This window comes from Osmerus eperlanus, chromosome 13, assembly GCF_963692335.1.
Source record: "Osmerus eperlanus chromosome 13, fOsmEpe2.1, whole genome shotgun sequence".
NCBI classification, from domain to species: Eukaryota; Metazoa; Chordata; class Actinopteri; order Osmeriformes; family Osmeridae; genus Osmerus; species Osmerus eperlanus.
In genome coordinates this window covers 17,596,561-17,607,722 of record NC_085030.1, presented here as the reverse complement: position 1 = coordinate 17,607,722, position 11,162 = coordinate 17,596,561, and the positions used below count along the sequence as shown (strand labels likewise).

Here is an 11,162-nt window from a genome sequence, read left to right as displayed (position 1 = left end):
CACTGTCAAATTAATTTACCAGCATTAAAGGCTTCAATTAACCCACAGCAAGAGAAGGAGAGGTCCCCTTCCTCACCCACAGTTCCTGAGAAAGCCTGAATCCTGCCTGTGTTCATTATAATATCATATTATTATAATATCATATTATTTTGTCATGCTCCAAAGGAAAGAGAGCGATAAGGGGAAAGGCAGTATGAAAATAGAGCACGGTTCTAATCTATAATAGCATCATTCTAGCATTGAGAGTGAGAGATCTCCTCCTCAAAAGGGTTTAAACAGAGATATGCTACAATAGAGACTATACGTACAAGTAATTTGCTCTTCAAAAGAACGTGTGTTCATGTCCTGAAGGTGAGCACACATCGATCACGTGGCGTTCTGAGGTTAATGTTAATATAGCACATAGAGAGAGACCCCCTGAATGTACAGCACCTAGAGAGAGACCCCCTGAATGTACAGCACCTAGAGAGAGACCCCCTGGATGTACAGCACATAGAGAGAGACCCCCTGAATGTACAGCACCTAGAGAGAGACCCCCCTGGATGTACAGCACATAGAGAGAGACCCCCCTGGATGTACAGCACCTAGAGAGAGACCCCCTGAATGTACAGCACATAGAGAGACCCCCCTGGATGTACAGCACCTAGAGAGAGACCCCCCTGGATGTACAGCACATAGAGAGAGACCCCCTGGATGTACAGCACATAGAGAGACCCCCCTGGATGTACAGCACCTAGAGAGAGACCCCCTGGATGTACAGCACATAGAGAGAGACCCCCCTGGATGTACAGCACATAGAGAGAGACCCCCCTGGATGTACAGCACATAGAGAGAGACCCCCTGAATGTACAGCACATAGAGAGACCCGCCTGGATGTACAGCACCTAGAGAGACCCCCCTGAATGTACAGCACATAGAGAGAGACCCCCCTGAATGTACAGCACATAGAGAGACCCGCCTGGATGTACAGCACCTAGAGAGAGACCCGCCTGGATGTACAGCACATAGAGAGAGACCCCCCTGAATGTACAGCACATAGAGAGAGACCCCCCTGAATGTACAGCACATAGAGAGAGACCCCCCTGGATGTACAGCACCTAGAGAGAGACCCCCCTGGATGTACAGCACCTAGAGAGAGACCCCCCTGGATGTACAGCACCTAGAGAGAGACCCCCCTGAATGTACAGCACATAGAGAGAGACCCCCCTGGATGTACAGCACCTAGAGAGAGACCCCCCTGGATGTACAGCACCTAGAGAGAGACCCCTCTGGATGTACAGCACCTAGAGAGAGACCCCCCTGGATGTACAGGACCTAGAGAGAGACCCCCCTGGATGTACAGCACCTAGAGAGAGACCCCTCTGGATGTACAGCACCTAGAGAGAGACCCCCCTGGATGTACAGGACCTAGAGAGAGACCCCCCTGGATGTACAGGACCTAGAGAGAGACCCCTCTGGATGTACAGCACCTAGAGAGAGACCCCCTGGATGTACAGCACCTAGAGAGAGACCCCCCTGGATGTACAGCACCTAGAGAGAGACCCCCCTGGATGTACAGCACCTAGAGAGAGACCCCCCTGGATGTACAGCACCTAGAGAGAGACCCCCCTGGATGTACAGCACCTAGAGAGAGACCCCCCTGGATGTACAGCACATAGAGAGAGACCCCCCTGGATGTACAGCACATAGAGAGAGACCCCCCACCCCCCCTCCCTTCAACATTGTTTTGTCCATTTTGAAGCTCAGTGGGCTTAAGTGTTGTGGCAGCAGCTGAGTCATGCGTGAGGACAAAACCACTTCCTGTAGGAAGGAACAGGGCTAATCCAGCGCTAACAAGGGTGTGGACCTTCAGACAGACACTAAGGAAGTCGTTTTCAAACACACACATGCTTTGCATTCTGGAACCCAACCTATGGAGGAGTTGATTATTATCAACTTCCTCTCTCTTCCTCTCTCTTTCTCTCTCTTTATTTTAGTAACAACAAGCAGGTTAGCCTCAGTATGGATGCAGTGCTCCTGCTAGCCTCAGTATGGATGCAGTGCTCCTGCTAGCCTCAGTATGGATGCAGTGCTCCTGCTAGCCTCAGTATGGATGCAGTGCTCCTGCTAGCCTCAGTATGGATGCAGTGCTCCTGCTAGCCTCAGTATGGATGCAGTGCTCCTGCTAGCCTCAGTATGGATGCAGTGCTCCTGCTAGCCTCAGTATGGATGCGGTGCTCCTGCTAGCCTCAGTATGGATGCGGTGCTCCTGCTAGCCTCAGTATGGATGCGGTGCTCCTGCTAGCCTCAGTATGGATGCAGTGCTCCTGCTAGCCTCAGTATGGATGCAGTGCTCCTGCTAGCCTCAGTATGGATGCGGTGCTCCTGCTAGCCTCATTATGGATGCGGTGCTCCTGCTAGCCTCAGTATGGATGCAGTGCTCCTGCTAACCTCAATCTGGATGCAGTGCTCCTGCTAGCCTCAGTATGGATGCGGTGCTCCTGCTAGCCTCAGTATGGATGCGGTGCTCCTGCTAGCCTCATTATGGATGCGGTGCTCCTGCTAGCCTCAGTATGGATGCAGTGCTCCTGCTAGCCTCAATCTGGATGCAGTGCTCCTGCTAGCCTCAGTATGGATGCAGTGCTCCTGCTAACCTCAATCTGGATGCAGTGCTCCTGCTAGCCTCAGTATGGATGCAGTGCTCCTGCTAACCTCAATCTGGATGCAGTGCTCCTGCTAGCCTCAGTATGGATGCGGTGCTCCTGCTAACCTCAATCTGGATGCAGTGCTCCTGCTAACCTCAATCTGGATGCAGTGCTCCTGCTAGCCTCAGTATGGATGCAGTGCTCCTGCTAGCCTCAATCTGGATGCAGTGCTCCTGCTAGCCTCAGTATGGATGCAGTGCTCCTGCTAGCCTCAATCTGGATGCAGTGCTCCTGCTAGCCTCAGTATGGATGCAGTGCTCCTGCTAACCTCAATCTGGATGCAGTGCTCCTGCTAGCCTCAGTATGGATGCAGTGCTCCTGCTAACCTCAATCTGGATGCAGTGCTCCTGCTAGCCTCAGTATGGATGCAGTGCTCCTGCTAGCCTCAATCTGGATGCAGTGCTCCTGCTAGCCTCAGTATGGATGCAGTGCTCCTGCTAAGCTCAATCTGGATGCAGTGCTCCTGCTAGCCTCAGTATGGATGCAGTGCTCCTGCTAGCCTCAATCTGGATGCAGTGCTCCTGCTAGCCTCAGTATGGATGCAGTGCTCCTGCTAACCTCAATCTGGATGCAGTGCTCCTGCTAGCCTCAGTATGGATGCAGTGCTCCTGCTAGCCTCAGTATGGATGCAGTGCTCCTGCTAACCTCAATCTGGATGCAGTGCTCCTGCTAGCCTCAGTATGGATGCAGTGCTCCTGCTAACCTCAATCTGGATGCAGTGCTCCTGCTAGCCTCAGTATGGATGCAGTGCTCCTGCTAGCCTCAATCTGGATGCAGTGCTCCTGCTAGCCTCAGTATGGATGCAGTGCTCCTGCTAACCTCAATCTGGATGCAGTGCTCCTGCTAGCCTCAGTATGGATGCAGTGCTCCTGCTAACCTCAATCTGGATGCAGTGCTCCTGCTAGCCTCAGTATGGATGCAGTGCTCCTGCTAACCTCAATCTGGATGCAGTGCTCCTGCTAGCCTCAGTATGGATGCAGTGCTCCTGCTAGCCTCAATCTGGATGCAGTGCTCCTGCTAGCCTCAGTATGGATGCAGTGCTCCTGCTAGCCTCAATCTGGATGCAGTGCTCCTGCTAGCCTCAGTATGGATGCAGTGCTCCTGCTAACCTCAATCTGGATGCAGTGCTCCTGCTAACCTCAATCTGGATGCAGTGCTCCTGCTAACCTCAATCTGGATGCAGTGCTCCTGCTAGCCTCAGTATGGATGCAGTGCTCCTGCTAACCTCAATCTGGATGCAGTGCTCCTGCTAACCTCAATCTGGATGCAGTGCTCCTGCTAACCTCAATCTGGATGCAGTGCTCCTGCTAGCCTCAGTATGGATGCAGTGCTCCTGCTAACCTCAATCTGGATGCAGTGCTCCTGCTAACCTCAATCTGGATGCAGTGCTCCTGCTAGCCTCAATCTGGATGCAGTGCTCCTGCTAGCCTCAGTATGGATGCAGTGCTCCTGCTAGCCTCCTTTTTGGTATGAGAGGCAGAGGAGACGCCAGCATAGGAGATTTGAATCAGTCCAGGAAAACAGGCTAATTTGGCACTGCCCAGAAAGATAACAGGCTTCGTCAGCTTATCACAGAACAAACAACTATCTGATCCCCAGATACTCCAGACTTATTAACTCCAACAAGGGGATGAATTATTCATCGTGTTAATGATGGAGCAGTCTCTCTCTCTCTCTCTCTCTCTCTCTCTATCTCTCTCTATCTCTCTCTCCTCTCTCTCTCTATCTCTCTCTATCTCTCTCTCTCTCACAGCACAATGATGTGCACTTACAAACACACATGGAACTCCAGTGGTATCTGTAGGGAACCAGACAGGTATATGTTTGTGTATTTGTGTGAGTGCTAAGGTTAATAAATGTTTTACTAATTCAATACACTTAAACTGTTTTCATATCGGCATAGTCCTATTTGCAACCCAATGTTTTTTTTACTGGCCAACGTTACATTTTACATTTAGTCATTTAACAGACGTTCTTATCCAGAGTGACTTACAGTAAGTACAGGGACATTCTCCCGAGGCAAGTAGGGTGAAGTGCCTTGCCCAAGGACACAACGTCATTTTTTTGGCACGACCGGGAATCGAACTGGCAACCTTCAGATTACTAGCCCGATTCCCTAACTGCTCAGCCACCTGACTCCCTCCCTTGCAACGTTCAATTAAAAGATATTGACAGGAGAAATCAAACAGTTCATGTACAAACCAAATCAGCCATCATAAAATGTGCTTTGATGCTAGGTGTTAAACATGGTTATTTATTTGTTGGCTAAGAAAAGGAGGAGTTTTCCAATAAAACTCTCTGACCTCAACATCCTGTTATTGATCCTCACAGCAGGACTTGTATTTAAGGAGGCTGGGCTGGTGGTGTTTCATCTGGGTCAGAGCCCACGGCACCAGCTGCTGAAGACAGCCTTGATCTGCATCTCTCCAGTGGAACTGTATGGGATCAAATAAGGGTCATCTATATTTGGATTATTTTTCCAAGATTTCAGAAATATTTTCGAAAATAAGTTTCCAAAGGTTGAAAAATAAGCAACAAAAATTGTCACACACACACACAAAAAAATCTATAGAATGATTCCCAAAAAGTTATACTCTACTGTACTCTGCTCTGCTTTAATCTACTGTTTGAGGCTTCTCTCCCCCTTTCACTCTGTCTAAAAAAAGTTTCAAAAAAAGAAAATAAACCTTTCTAAAGGTTAAAGAAAAACAATCTCGAAAACACTTGAAAAAGTTTCACATTTTCACATTTTGTGACGCTGGGACATCAATGGACCCCATTTGGACACACGTTGTATGTATTCTTGCTGTCTCTAATCGGCCCAGTGCCTGGCTATGTAGTACATTTTTGCATGACTACTCTGGTATCTCTCACCCTTCAGTTTTTAATAAACCCCTTCTAATCCCAGTAGTTTTTTTGTTGATGCAATACATAGTCTGTGAAATTCGGGATTGGCGGTGGAGTTGGAAAAATAAATAAATGCTATTTTCAAAATTTGTCACACTGGGACACGTCAACCAATCAACGGACCCCATGTGGACACATGTGGTATGTATAGTCTTGTTGTCTCAAATTGCGGCAGTGCTCGGCTGTTGTAAATGTTTGCATGACTACCCAGATTTAAACAACAAACTCAGTAGCTAGCTAGTATCATCTTAGCTACCACCTGCTTCGTCTGTTAATTAAAATAGAAAAAGAAAAGACTTAACAAGGAAGCTAGCTAACGCACGAGCTAGCTAGCTGCACTTAGCTTCCACTTCGTCAACACAGAGCGTAAGCTGGCAGCAGTGTTGCCGCAACGGATCCCTATCGAATTCCCCTGAAGGTCTAAAAGCTATTGAAATTTAAACGTATGTAGTCTTGGTTTCTAGTCATGGAGGTTTTGCTTCTTGTGTTTCAACATTTGAACTTTCCCTGTGAATCCAGGTCAAAAGATTTAGCGGCAAAAGGGTGACCACCCATTAACGGCAGCCTCATAACTCGTGTTCCAGGAAAACCGGCGAGACTGTCACATAAAGAGTCCCGTCATGTGGTCCCACCCCGGACTGTAATGGCTGCTGAGTGACATTTAAATAAAGGTGAGAGAGAAAGGTCCAGGGGGCCATCCTACCGCTTGAGTAAATCCGCTGGCGGTCCATCCCTTAGACTCAGAAGTCAAATTATAGCTCTGAGTCTGACATTTGCATTGTATTGGCAGAGTGCTGTTATATCCACCTAATTAGCCTGTTAGGTCCCTGAGTGATCCCTGCACCTGAGATGTCTGACACTCATAAAGAACAGTGGGGAAGAAGAAACAAGGGTGAAACATGGAGGGAGGGTGGAAAGATAGGGGTGAGAGAGAGAGAGGATGAGAGAGGGTGGAAAGATAGGGGTGAGAGAGGGGGATGGTGGAAAGAGAGGTGAGAGAGAGGGAGGAATGGGGGAGGATGGAAGGATAGAGGTGAGAGAGAGAAAGGGATGGGGTGGGATGGAAGGATAGGGATGAGAGAGAGAGAGGGATGGGGTGGGATGGAAGGATAGGGATGAGAGAGAGAGGGATGGGGTGGGATGGAAGGATAGGGATGAGAGAGAGAGGGATGGGGTGGGATGGAAGGATAGGGATGAGAGAGAGAGAGGGATGGGGTGGGATGGAAGGATAGGGATGAGAGAGAGAGAGAGAGAGAGAGAGAGGGATTGGGTGGGATGGAAGGATAGGGGTGAGAGAGAGAGGGATGGGGTGGGATGGAAGGATAGGGATGAGAGAGAGAGGGATGGGGTGGGATGGAAGGATAGGGATGAGAGAGAGAGGGATGGGGTGGGATGGAAGGATAGGGATGAGAGAGAGAGGGATGGGGTGGGATGGAAGGATAGGGATGAGAGAGAGAGGGATGGGGTGGGATGGAAGGATAGGGATGAGAGAGAGGGATGGGGTGGGATGGGATGGAAGGATAGGGATGAGAGAGAGGGATGGGTGGGATGGAAGGGGGAAAGAGGCAGGAGGAGGTAAAGTGAGAAAAAGAGAGTGAGGGAAAAGAGAGAGGTGATGGAGGGATAGAAAGGGCAGTCTTTGTAGTGTGTGTGAGCCCTTGCTGAGCAGAGAGAGGCGTCGGAGTGTTCCTGCTGTGCGTGAAGAGAAGGACTCACTCAAACCGTCAGTGTATGTATGTCAAGGCTGTTAGATACCATCACAACAATTACACACCATTGGCATGACAACCTCAGCAGAACAACGTGAGGTTGTCTCTCATGTCAATACTAAGCAGTGTCCGGTTAGATCACAATGTCCATCTGTGGGTTTGAAGTTGTCAGTCATGGAAGTGACAGTGTTGGTGCAGATCTGATTATAAGAGCACGGTGCACTCACTGCAGAAACGTTAAACCTGAGTACTATATTCTCACTGCAGAAACGTTAAACCTGAGTACTATATTCTCACTGCAGAAACGTTAAACCTGAGTACTATATTCTCACTGCAGAAACGTTAAACCTGAGTACTATATTCTCACTGCAGAAACGTTAAACCTGAGTACTATATTCTCACTGCAGAAACGTTAAACCTGAGTACTATATTCTCACTGCAGAAACGTTAAACCTGAGTACTATATTCTCACTGCAGAAACGGTAAACCTGAGTACTATATTCTCACTGCAGAAACGTTAAACCTGAGTACTATATTCTCACTGCAGAAACGGTAAACCTGAGTACTATATTCTCACTGCAGAAACGTTAAACCTGAGTACTATATTCTCACTGCAGAAACGGTAAACCTGAGTACTATATTCTCACTGCAGAAACGTTAAACCTGAGTACTATATTCTCACTGCAGAAACGTTAAACCTGAGTACTATATTCTCACTGCAGAAACGTTAAACCTGAGTACTATATTCTCACTGCAGAAACGTTAAACCTGAGTACTATATTCTCACTGCAGAAACGTTAAACCTGAGTACTATATTCTCACTGCAGAAACGTTAAACCTGAGTACTATATTCTCACTGCAGAAACGTTAAACCTGAGTACTATATTCTCACTGCAGAAACGGTAAACCTGAGTACTATATTCTCACTGCAGAAACGTTAAACCTGAGTACTATATTCTCACTGCAGAAACGTTAAACCTGAGTACTATATTCTCACTGCAGAAACGTTAAACCTGAGTACTATATTCTCACTGCAGAAACGTTAAACCTGAGTACTATATTCTCACTGCAGAAACGTTAAACCTGAGTACTATATTCTCACTGCAGAAACGTTAAACCTGAGTACTATATTCTCACTGCAGAAACGGTAAACCTGAGTACTATATTCTCACTGCAGAAACGTTAAACCTGAGTACTATATTCTCACTGCAGAAACGGTAAACCTGAGTACTATATTCTCACTGCAGAAACGGTAAACCTGAGTACTATATTCTCACTGCAGAAACGTTAAACCTGAGTACTATATTCTCACTGCAGAAACGTTAAACCTGAGTACTATATTCTCACTGCAGAAACGTTAAACCTGAGTACTATATTCTCACTGCAGAAACGTTAAACCTGAGTACTATATTCTCACTGCAGAAACGTTAAACCTGAGTACTATATTCTCACTGCAGAAACGTTAAACCTGAGTACTATATTCTCACTGCAGAAACGTTAAACCTGAGTACTATATTCTCACTGCAGAAACGTTAAACCTGAGTACTATATTCTCACTGCAGAAACGTTAAACCTGAGTACTATATTCTCACTGCAGAAACGGTAAACCTGAGTACTATATTCTCACTGCAGAAACGTTAAACCTGAGTACTATATTCTCACTGCAGAAACGGTAAACCTGAGTACTATATTCTCACTGCAGAAACGGTAAACCTGAGTACTATATTCTCACTGCAGAAACGTTAAACCTGAGTACTATATTCTCACTGCAGAAACGTTAAACCTGAGTACTATATTCTCACTGCAGAAACGTTAAACCTGAGTACTATATTCTCACTGCAGAAACGTTAAACCTGAGTACTATATTCTCACTGCAGAAACGTTAAACCTGAGTACTATATTCTCACTGCAGAAACGTTAAACCTGAGTACTATATTCTCACTGCAGAAACGTTAAACCTGAGTACTATATTCTCACTGCAGAAACGTTAAACCTGAGTACTATATTCTCACTGCAGAAACGGTAAACCTGAGTACTATATTCTCACTGCAGAAACGTTAAACCTGAGTACTATATTCTCACTGCAGAAACGTTAAACCTGAGTACTATATTCTCACTGCAGAAACGTTAAACCTGAGTACTATATTCTCACTGCAGAAACGTTAAACCTGAGTACTATATTCTCACTGCAGAAACGTTAAACCTGAGTACTATATTCTCACTGCAGAAACGTTAAACCTGAGTACTATATTCTCACTGCAGAAACGTTAAACCTGAGTACTATATTCTCACTGCAGAAACGGTAAACCTGAGTACTATATTCTCACTGCAGAAACGTTAAACCTGAGTACTATATTCTCACTGCAGAAACGTTAAACCTGAGTACTATATTCTCACTGCAGAAACGTTAAACCTGAGTACTATATTCTCACTGCAGAAACGTTAAACCTGAGTACTATATTCTCACTGCAGAAACGGTAAACCTGAGTACTATATTCTCACTGCAGAAACGTTAAACCTGAGTACTATATTCTCACTGCAGAAACGGTAAACCTGAGTACTATATTCTCACTGCAGAAACGGTAAACCTGAGTACTATATTCTCACTGCAGAAACGTTAAACCTGAGTACTATATTCTCACTGCAGAAACGTTAAACCTGAGTACTATATTCTCACTGCAGAAACGTTAAACCTGAGTACTATATTCTCACTGCAGAAACGTTAAACCTGAGTACTATATTCTCACTGCAGAAACGTTAAACCTGAGTACTATATTCTCACTGCAGAAACGTTAAACCTGAGTACTATATTCTCACTGCAGAAACGTTAAACCTGAGTACTATATTCTCACTGCAGAAACGTTAAACCTGAGTACTATATTCTCACTGCAGAAACGGTAAACCTGAGTACTATATTCTCACTGCAGAAACGTTAAACCTGAGTACTATATTCTCACTGCAGAAACGTTAAACCTGAGTACTATATTCTCACTGCAGAAACGTTAAACCTGAGTACTATATTCTCACTGCAGAAACGTTAAACCTGAGTACTATATTCTCACTGCAGAAACGTTAAACCTGAGTACTATATTCTCACTGCAGAAACGGTAAACCTGAGTACTATATTCTCACTGCAGAAACGGTAAACCTGAGTACTATATTCTCACTGCAGAAACAGTAAACCTGAGTACTATATTCTCACTGGAGCAGTGTGTAGGTAGAGAACTTCCCTTTAGCTATTTGTCAGCGGGGTGCATTCCCATTGCTCTTATGATTCATCTGCTTATTGTGTTGACTTTTACGATTTCATAAGATAAATTATAAATGTGATTTGCATAATTGTTCCATTGTTTGTGGACCTGCCCAGCTAAATGTTGGAGCCATTAAACATGATTTAAAAATGTACCCTTATTTACTTTCACTTTAGGCCTGTACATCTATTCAAATGTTAGCAGTGATTTATTCAATGTTTAACATCAGAATATCACATCACTATCCTCAGGGTCATCTGGCTGGACGGCTAATGGAGGTCAACGGAGACTCAACCCCCACCAAAGGGATGAGGCGACCTCAACCTCCCACCAATGAGGTGAGGCGGACCTCAACCCCCCACCAATGAGGTGAGGCGGACCTCAACCCCCCACCAATGAGACTCGACTGCTAAAAGCGGAGCCTGCATACTGGAGGTGGCATGACTACATAGGCTGCCTACATAGGCTGCCTACATAGGCTGCCTACATAGGCTGCCTACATAGGCTGCCTACATAGGCTGTCTACATAGGCTGCCTACATAGGCTGCCTACATAGGCTGCTGTTCAGGATATTGGTTCATTGGTTTGGTTGAACAGCAACTATCATTTCC

At 46.0% G+C, this 11,162-nt stretch overlaps 1 long non-coding RNA gene across 1 annotated transcript; it reads left to right on the top strand.

The window, feature by feature from the left end:
• The first annotated feature begins 5,599 nt into the window (after positions 1–5,599).
• On the top strand, positions 5,600–10,866 carry LOC134032250 (uncharacterized). The gene is made up of 3 exons (XR_009932000.1): positions 5,600–5,732; positions 6,111–6,262; positions 10,803–10,866. It is a non-coding gene; the product is annotated as an uncharacterized LOC134032250 (long non-coding RNA).
• The last annotated feature ends 296 nt before the right edge of the window (positions 10,867–11,162 follow it).